General features: G+C 41.3%; 1 long non-coding RNA gene across 1 annotated transcript; it reads right to left on the bottom strand.

Annotated features, from left to right (window-relative positions):
• Positions 1-3213: 3213 nt before the first annotated feature.
• Positions 3214-4935, bottom strand: LOC104108701 (uncharacterized). The gene is made up of 3 exons (XR_689087.4): positions 4783-4935; positions 4081-4189; positions 3214-3749 (listed from the first exon to the last, which is right to left on the bottom strand). It is a non-coding gene; the product is annotated as an uncharacterized lncRNA (long non-coding RNA).
• Positions 4936-10984: the final 6049 nt, after the last annotated feature.

Below are 10984 nucleotides of genomic sequence, written 5' to 3' on the forward strand. Positions count from 1 at the left end.
CTACGGTGTGTCTTGTGAGGTGTTTACAGATCATCAGAGTCTCCAGCATTTGTTCAACTTGAAGGATATAAATTTGAGGCAGCGAAGATGGTTGGGGCTGCTAAAGGACTATGATATCACTATTCTGTATCATCCCAGGAAGGCTAATGCGGTAGCCGATGCCTTGAGTAGAAAGGCGGTGGGTATGGGTAGCCTTGAATTCATTCCTATTGGTGAGAGACCTCTTGCAGTTGATGTTCAGGCTTTGGCCAACCCGTTCGTGAGATTAGATGTCTCGGAGCCCAGTCGGGTTCTAGCTTGTGTGGTTTCTCGATCTTCCTTATATGATCGCATTAGAGAGCGCCAGTATGATGATCCTCATTTGCTTGTTCTTAAGGACACGATTCAGCACGATGATGCTAGAGATGTTACTATTGGGGATGATGGGGTATTGAGGATGCAGGGTCAGATTTGTGTGCCTAATGTGGATGGGCTACGTGAGTTGATTTTTGAGAAGGCCCACAGTTCGCGGTATTCCATTCATCCGGGTGCCGCGAAGATGTATTAGAACTTGAGGCAGCACTATTGGTGGAGGAGAATGAAGAAGGATATAGTGGGGTTTGTAGCTCGGTGCCTCAACTATCAGCAGGTGAAGTATGAGCATCAGAGACCGGGCGGATTGCTTCATAGGTTAGAGATTCCAGAGTGGAAATAAGAGCGGATCACCATGGATTTTGTAGTTGGGCTCTCACGTACTTTGAGGAAGTTCGATGCTATTTGGGTGATTGTGGATCGGCTGACCAAGTCCGCGTACTTCATTCCAATTGGGACTACTTATACTTCGGAGCGGTTGGCTGAGATTTACATCTAAGAGATTGCCCGCCTCCACGGTGTGCCAGTATCCATCATTTCAGATCGGGGCACACAGTTTGCATTGTAGTTTTGGAGATCCATGCAGCGAGAGTTGGGTACCTAGGTTTAGTTGAGCACAGCATTTCACCCTCAAATGGACGGATTGTAAGAGCGCACTATTCAGATATTGGAGGACATGCTACGCACTTATGTCATTGATTTCGGGGGTCCTTGGGATCAGTTTCTACCACTCGCGGAGTTTGCCTACAACAATAGCTACCAGTCGAGCATTCAGATGGCTTCGTATAAGGCTTTGTATGGGAGACGGTATAGATCTACGGTGGGCTGGTTTGAGCCTGGTGAGGCTAGGCTATTAGGTACTGACTTATTTCACGATGCTTTGGACAAGGTCAAATTGATTCAGGATCGGCTTTGCACGGCGCAGTCTAGACAGAAGAGTTATGCTGATAGGAAGGTCTGTGATATTGCTTACATGGTTGGGGAGAAGTTTCTGCTCAAGGTTTCACCCATGAAGGGTGTTATGAGGTTCGGGAAAAAGGGCAAGTTGAGCCCTCAGTATATTGGGCCGTTTGAGGTATTTCAGAGAATTGGGGAGGTGGCTTACAAACTGGCCTTGCCACCTAGCTTGTCGAGTGTGCATCCAGTATTTCATGTTTCTATGCTCCGAAAGTATGTCAGTGCTCCGTCTCATGTTTTGAATTTCAGCACGGTCTAGTTGGATGGGGATTTGACTTATGATATGGAACCGGTGACCTTTTTGGATCGACAGGTTTGAAAGTTGTGGTCAAAGGACATAGCTTTAGTGAAGGTTCAGTGTAGAGGTCAGCCAGTTAAGGAGGCTACTTGGGAGACTGGGCGGGAGATGCGGAGCAAATATCCATACCTATTTCAAACTTCAAGTATGTTTCTAGACCCGTTCGAGGGCGAACGTTTGTTTAAGAGGAGAGGATGTAACGACCCGACCGGTCATTTTGAGAGTTATAGCCTCGTTCCCCCATTTACTGCTCATTTTGTACTATATAGCTGTTATATGACTTGCCGGGGTAGTCGGTTCGGGTCCGATAGGGTTTTTGGAAGGAAGTGAGATACTTAGTCTCACAGTTGAAAGTTTAAGTTGAAATGGTTGACTAGATGTTGATGTCACGACCTAATTTTCCCTCCGTAAGATGTCGTGACGGCACCTAGTCTCTAAGACTAGGTAAGCCTAACAAAAGGCGGAAAAAACGGAAATAAAAGTAAAATTAACAATAAACTGCAATAAAATAATAAGTAGCTGATAAGATGTCGCTCGGCATGTACAAAACCCAACACTCGGGTATACACAGTAAATTTTCAAAATCCGGTAGTCATAAGTCACAAGCTACAAAAGAAAAACTAGTATCTTAATACACACTACAATAAAATGAGGATACGACGACATTATATAAATGTCATATTAGGTCACTTAAATGTCATTAATTCATTTACCAACATTTAATTTATATTTGTACTAAATGTCGTAAATTTTGGGGTCGGGAATTTTCTGACATTTATGTTAATGTCGGTAAGAGATCTGCGACATTTATAAAATTGTCACTTGAAATTTATGACATTTAGCCTAATGTTGGTAAAAAATTTACGACATGTATTTATAGCCTTTATAAAATGTCACAATCATATTTTTGACATTTATATTAAAATGTCAATAAAAGATTCACATTTATTTATAACTTTTGGGAAATGTCATATCAAAAATTTCAACATTTAGGTTAATGTTAATATTTTCATAGTGACATAAATATTTATATCGAGTCTGTAATTTCATAAATATGAAACACCATATCAATGTAACAAGTACAAAATATATTTAAAGAAAATAACTTTTATTATTGTATCAAAAGAACAAAGTGATGATCGAATAAGTGTACTCCTTACAATTTCGATGACATCAAATAAAATCATCTCTCCATTACTAACCAAATCAGAAAAGACAAATCTAAAAACTAATTAAATCATAAAAGACAGTGAATCCAGCATACACCTATGTTAAGATCACTCCTAATTGGAGCTAATTCCCTTAACTTCCAGAATAAATTATGCAATAAAGTTTTATGGTTCCATCTTTTCAAAAGTCAAGCATTCACTTGCTAGTAATTGATCTCACATCTACCAACAATGATGTACGAGAAGTCCACATAAAAAAATTATAACTATATAATAAAGTACAAGAAGAGTGTATTTATTTTTTTCAAAATTTACCCTCTTCTTTTTCTTTGTGCTAGTTACAACGTTTGCGGTTCTTGATTATGTTAACCTGACAAAATATATTAGACTATTCTAAACTTAGATTTGGTTATCAAGCTACATTAGAAAAACAACAAGCACTAGAATTCAGAGACTAGACTTCCCAGAAAAAGCAGAATTTACAAGTTGATCCTAAAGAAATAAATTCTTTCAGTAAATTAAGAATGCTAACAATTGTTCCTAAGTAGAATAAATTTCTACTTAACAATATCAACCCCAGTTCTTTCTCAAACATTTAAAAGGGATAACAACATAAAGAAAAAACAGAACTTGAATCCAGTAACTAGTTATACATCACCACTCTTGCACTCTAAGGAAAGGTCTCCCTTGTATATACAAAATGAGTTCAGAGTCGAGAGTTAATACGGGGAAAATGATACGAATTATTGAGCAGAAATAAAGATAACACAAAAGTACTTAACCAAAAGAACATCACACAAAGAAAAATCCACATATATGACTAGAGAGACTTGAAACAACCAATGATGCTTAACCAAACTTGTCGTCCAATGCTCGGAAATCACATACAAAGAATAAGGAAAGAAGAACTACCTTGTAGGTGCTGTTTTATGGAGAAGAATTCTATCTTTTGCCACAACTTTATGTCTCTTTATCTGTCAGGGAAGAGAGTTAAATAACAATCGCTATCAAATTTCGAAAGTAATTTAGGACAGTTTTCTTAGCTAGAAATTCATATTTATGCTCAATATATTCATTAAATTAGCTCATGACCATTTTAGCAAGAGTATATTAAGAATATGATATGCTAGAGCACACATTTTGCCTATTAGACAATGAATGTTACTTCAACTGAATGTTCAAATGAACAATTCACCAGCTCTTTCCATCTCATGCTAGATAAGAATAATGGCCTATAATACACAAATCAAAGTACAAACTTAAAAATAAGATATAAATAAAATTTGAAAGAATTATGAATCCAACCTGACTAGAAGGCCAAATGTGTCGTGCTACGCAAAAGTGGCTAAGAATAATCTTCTTAACTGAACCAAAAATTGGAACTACTTGAAATCCCAATGAAACATTGGACTACCTGAAATCGCAATGAAACAGAGTTTAATAGCCAAAACCCATAGATCATTCACATGAATCTACTATCTCATTCCAAAATAGGTCGAAAAGCTATCCTCTAAATAGAACTCGAACTCGAGCATCCAATTTAAATTTAAAAATGCAGTGCTAAAATTACTCTTCTTAGTGTCCAACATGTCCTATTAGCGAAGTGTTGTACTGCACTTAGCATATACAAAGTCCTAAAATTGTCCTGCGTCATGGAATCAGTTCACAAGCATAAAGGTGGAAAATATATCGATTACAACTTTTCATGAAAACCCTAATGCTCCACCTAAAACTCAAAACTGAAGTAATATTAATTGGCAAAATTTTCAAAAAAAAAAACATAAAAAATAGCAAACAAAACGTCAATTAGCGATGACGATACTCAAAAAAGCTTGTTCTCGAATCTTATTAAATAAAGATAAAAATTTACAAGGGTGGAAATCCTTCATAGAAACATAGATCTCTAATTCAAGTAGAAAACCCAGAATTCAAAAAAGGTATAGGCAGTATATATATATATATATATATATATATATATATATATATATATATATATAGTTGGGCTACCTGGAATGGTTGTCGGTTATGGTGAGAGAGAAATAAGTTGGGCAGAGGCGACGTCAACTCCTAAACTTCGACAAATGAGGGCTTTTTGCTTTATTCATTTATGTCTAAAATTTTCACTTATGGGAGGGAATGGGTGATTGTTGTGGGAAAAATGGGAGGGAAAGATAAAATACTAAAATTTCGTTAAATTTCCGAAAATAATGTAGAGAAATTTCTAACATTTGTTGTAAATGTTGCTAATTACCGACAAATAATATGACATTGGGAATAAATGTCACTATAATTGTGACATTTTGTATTAAATGTCCGTGATTTTGCAACTCTTTCTTATAAATGTCATGAAATTCCCTTTTTCCACCCGGTCGATGATGCTCATACTTCACCTGCTGACAATTTAGGTACTGAGCTACATACTCTACTATGTCTCTTCATCTGCCTCCACCAATAGTGTTGTCTCAAGTCCTGATACATTTTTACAGCACCCGAATGAATGGAGTACCGCGAACTGTGAGCCTCCTGGGGAATAAACTCATGCAAGCCATCTACATTTGGTACACATAGCCTGCCCTGCATCCGTAATACACCGTCATCTCCAATAATGACTTCCTTGGCATCACCGTGCTGAACTGTGTCCTTCAGGACAAGCAGATAAGGATCATTATACTGACGCTCTCTGATACAATCATAAAGAGAAGACTAAGAAACCACACAAGCCAAAACTCGGCTCGGCTCGGAAATATTCAACCTAACAAACTGGTTGGCCAAGGCCTGAACATCCAGGGCTAATGGCCTCTCCGCTACCGGTAAATATACTAAGCTGCCCAAACCCTCCGCCTTATAATTCAAGGCATCGGCCACTACATTGGCCTTCCCGGGGTGATAAAGAATGGTGATATCATAATCCTTAAGCAGCTCTAACCAACTCCGTTGCCGCAAGTTAAGATCCTTCTATTTAAACATATGTTGTAGACTCCGGTGATGGGTATAAACCTCACAATGGACACCGTGCAAATAATGCCGCCAAATCTTCAAGGTATGAACAATAGCTACTAACTCAAAGTCATGGACCGGATAATTCTTCTCATGTACCTTTAACTGTCTGGATGCATAGGAAATCACTCTACCGTCTTGTATCAACACTGCGCCCAGACCAATGCGCGACACATCACAACACACAGTATAAGACCTTAAACCTGTAGGCAATACCAATATTGGGGCTGTAGTTAAAGCTGTCTTGGGCTTCTGAAAGCTCTCCCCACACTCCTCTGTCCACCTGAACGGAGCACCCTTCTCGGTCAACCTGGTCATAGGTGCTGTAATAGATGAGAAACCCTCTACAAATCGATGATAATACCCCGCCAAACCAAGGAAACTCCAGATCTCCGTAGCTGAGGATGGTCTGGACCAGCTCTGCACTACCTCAATCTTCTTCGGATCTACCTTTATCCCTTCGCACGAAAGTATATGACCCAAAAATCGCACTAAATCAAGCCAGAATTCACACTTTGAAAATTTTGCATACAACTTATTTTCTCTCAAAGTCTGAAGCACAATCCTCAGGTGTTGTTCATGATCCTCCCGGCTCCAGGAGTACACCAGAATGTCGACAATAAATACAATGATGAAGGAGTCAAGATAGGGTTGAAATACACTGTTCATCAAGTGCATAAATATTGTTGGGGCGTTGGTCAGTCCAAATGACATTACAAGGAATGCGTAATGATCATACCGAGTCCTGAAGGCAGTCTTTGAAATATCTGATTCCCGAATCTTCAACTGATGATTGCCTGAATGCAAGTCGATCTTAGAGAACACTCTGGCACCCTGAAGTTGATCAAATAGGTCATCAATATGAGGCAATGGATACATGTTCTTCACTGTAACCTTGTTCAACTGGTGGTAATCAATACACATCCGCATAGAACCATCCTTCTTCTTCACAAATAAGATAAGAGCACCCCCAAGGCGATACACTGGGTCGAACAAAACGCTTATCAAGCAGCTCCTGTAGCTGCTCTGTTAATTCCTTCAATTCTGCTGGGGCCATACGATATGGTGGGAAAAAAATAGGCTTGGTGCTCGGTAACAAATCAATTCCAAAGTCAATATCTCTATCAGGTGACATACTCGAAAGATACATTGGAAATACATCAGGAAAATCCCTTACTATAGGAACTGACTCCACAGTAGGAGTATCAACATTAACATCTCTCACATAGGCCAGATACGCATCACACCCCTTCTCAACCATTCGTTGAGCCTTAAGAAATGAAACAACCCTGCTAGGAACATAATCCAAGGTACCTTTCCACTCTAACCGTGGAAGACTGGCATAGCCAACGTCACCATCTTGGCGTAATAATCAAGGATAGCGTGATAGGGCGACAACCAGTCCATGCCTAAAATAATATTGAAATCCACCATACTTAGCAATAATAAATCGGCTTTGGTCTCAAAACCACTAATAACAATCAAACACGACCGATACACATGGTCAACAATAATAAAATCACCCACGAGTGTAGATACATAAATAGAAAAACTCAAAGAATCACGGGATACGCCCAAATATGGGGCAAAATAAGATGACACATAAGAATAAGTGGAGCCTGGATCAAATAAGACTGATGCATCTCTATGACAGACCAGAACAATACTTGTGATAATAAAATCAGATGCAACTGCCTCGGTCCTAGCAGGAAGGGCATAATATCTGTCCTGGCCTCCCCCTCTAGGGCTACCTTTACCTGTTCGATATCCATCTCTAGCTGGCTGTGGAGGTGGAGTGGCAATTGGTGCGGTAACCATGGCCTGAGAAGCCTAAGGGCCCTATGGAATAGGTGGGACCTGAGAAAATAGTGGAGGTGCACCCCTCCTAAGTCTGGGGCAATCCCTCATGATATGACAAGTGTCACCACACTCAAAACAAACCCTCGGAGGACGTGGCTACTGGGACTGGCTCGGACCTGATCGGCTGGACTGACCACTGAAAGCACCCGGTGCAGGAGATACAGTGGACATTGCCGGTGCATAATATGGAACCTGAGGTTAGGGAGTAGCCGGAATATCACTGGAAGTGCTGAATGAATAAGACGGCTCACATAACCTCTACCATGACGGGCTGCAGTTAGGGCACGAGAATTGTTATATGTGCTAGAATCTCGGGGTCTCTTAGCTTCCCTCTCTTCTCTCTCCCGGACCCGCATACCTCCCAATCTCCTAGAAATTGAAGCCACTTGTTTGTATATGATGTCCATCTCCAGCTCTCGGGCCATACTGAATTTGATACTAGGGTGGAGCCCCTTAATAAACCGATGAACCCGCTCTCGAACAGTAGCAACTAAGGCTGGTGCATGCCTAGCCAAATCACTGAATCAGACCGCATACTCTGATACGGTCATAGAACCCTAGCGCAACTGCTCAAACTCTACGCCCCATGCATCTCTAAGAATTTGAGGAACATATTCCCTCAAGAACATATCTGAAAATTGAGTCCAAGTGAGTGAAGTTACCTTAGCCGGACTATCCAACGCATATGCTCGCCACCACTGGTAGGCCGCTCCTCTAAGCTGGAATACCGTGAAAGAAACCCCGCTAGAATCCAAAATACCCATAGTACGGAGGATACGGTGGCATTCCTCAAGAAACCCCTGAGCATCCTCTAAAGCCAAACCACTGAAAGTGGGAGGGTGGTACTTCTTGTACCTCTCGAGCCTGAGTTACTCCCCTTCCGAAACTGTTAACCTAGCCTTGGGCCGAAGTGGGACAACTGGCTGCACTGATATAACCTCTAGAGCTTGGTCAACCTGGGCCCGTGGCTCTAGGGTGCAGGTAGCGGGAGTCTGTGATCCTCCCCCGGCCTGAGATGTGGCAGGAGCAAATGGAATCAACCCTGCCTAAGCTAGAGTGCCAAACATGCTCAAAACTTGGGCTAGAGTCTCCTGAAGTGCAGGGGTACTAACAGGCATCTCACGTGCCTGCTCTCCAACTGGAGCTACTGGTGGTTCCTCTGCAGCAGCTCGTGTAGGTGGTATGCCTAACAAAAAGCGATAAAAAATGAAAATAAAAGTAAAATTAACAATAAACTACAACAAGATAATAAGTAGCTGATAAGATGCCGCTCGTCATGTACAAAACCCAACACTCGGGTATACACAGTATTTTTCCAAAACCCGGTAGTCATAAGTCACAAGCTACAGAAGAAAGACTAGTATCTCTATATACCAGAGTCTAAGAAAAGAAATTTATACGGGAAGGTAAACGATATAGGAGGGAATAGAGGGGGACTCTGAGGTCTGCAGATGCGATAGATGTACCTTGAAATCTCTGTACAGCAGCAAGCACGCTCAGCTAATAGCGGGGCTGATAAGAAGCACCTTCATCTGCACACAAAATATGTGCAGAAGAGTAGCATGAGTACACCACAATGGTACCCAGTAAGTGCCAAGCCCAACCTCGGTAGAGTAGTGACAAGGTCAGGTCCGGTCCCTACTGGGATATAATAATAAGACAGATGATAAAAATAAAATGAAGAAAGATGGAGAATTTAACATAAAGAATTCACAGAAAAATAACAACACAGTACAATGAGATAACAATAAGGGGTACTCCCGAGATACCGTCTCGTAGTCCCAAAAGTAAATACTCAACAGGAGGATCTCCCGAGGTACTGCCTCGTAGTCTCAAAAGTAAATGTGTAGGGGGATCTCCCGAGGTACCGCCTCGTAGTCCCAAAAGTAAATATGCGAGGAGATCTCCCGAGGTACCGCCTCGTAGTCTCAAAAGTAAACGTGTAGGGGGATCTCCCGAGGTACCGTCTCGTAGTCGTAAAAGTAAATATGCAGGGGTATCTCCCGAGGTACTGCCTCGTAGTCCCAAAAGTAAATATGCAAGGGGATCTCTCGAGGTACCGTCTCGTAGTCCCAAAAGTAAACACAAAACTCTAATCAGTGGAGAAAGCAATTAACAACAAGAATTCTACAACTAAGATTGATACAAACCAAGGCAGGAATTCAACTAGGCATGCTGCACAAAATTCATATATGCATTTAAGACACATAGATGTAGACATGTGATATTAGGTAAACAGGATAACTACACATGCTGGTATAACTCAATTGAGATGAAAGAGGACATTACTCACTGAAAAATGGATTTTTACAATAATTAGCCTGTGTACGCACTCGTCACCTCGCGTACACGACGCTCACAAATCACAGAAGTATCACAACAGTACCAAATCCCAAGTGGATTGCCCCCACACAAGGTTAGGCAAGCCACTTACCTCGAACCAAGCTCAATCAATCCGTAAGAATGCCTTTTCCTCGATTATCCGACTCTGAATGGCCCAAATCTAGCCAAAAATAATTACATATCATAAATACAACTATAATAGTCTAATCTAATTAATGAAATTAAGACTTTAACAAGAATTTCAAAAACCGTCCTAAAAGGTCGACCCGGGCCCACGTCTCGGAATCGGTTAAAAGCCACAAAATATGAATACCCATTCACTCACGAGTTCACTCGTACCAAAATTATCCAAACCCGATATCAAAATCCGAATCAAAACTCAAAAACTTAGTTGAAGAACTTTCCAACTTTCCCCCCAAATTTCTCAACCAAATTTCTTAATTAAATGATGAAATCAACTATGGATTAGTGTAATATAATCATAAATGAGATAAGAATCATTACCCAATAACTCCCTCTGAAAACCCTTCAAATTATCGCCCAAATTCGTGCTCTCAAAGTTCTCGCACCTGCGGACCTTTATTCGCACCTGTGACGCCGCACTTGCGAAAATTCCATCGCACATGCGGAATTGACTCAAGGGGGTTGGGTCCGCTTCTGCGATGAGTGGGCCGCACCTGCGGACATTTGTCCACTTCTGCGAACACCCCACTCAGCTCGCCTTCCGCTTCTGCGATCCCTTCTCCGCAGGAGCGGCTCCGCTTCTGTGGTCCTAGTCTCGCACCTGCGCCCATAGGCCAGGGCTCTCCAAACCGCACCTGCGCTCCTCCTTCCGCACATGTGAGTCCGCACTTGCAGTCACCCCACCTCAGGTGTGATTATAGCAGAAGCTTGAAAGCTTCAGCAACTCACACAAGTCCAATTTCGATCCGTTAAGAATCTGAAATCAACCCGAGGCCCCCGGGACCTCAACCAAATATACCAACAAGTCCTAAAATACCATACAAAC

The sequence above is a fragment of the Nicotiana tomentosiformis genome, chromosome 7 (genome assembly GCF_000390325.3).
Source record: "Nicotiana tomentosiformis chromosome 7, ASM39032v3, whole genome shotgun sequence".
NCBI lineage: Eukaryota > Viridiplantae > Streptophyta > Magnoliopsida > Solanales > Solanaceae > Nicotiana > Nicotiana tomentosiformis.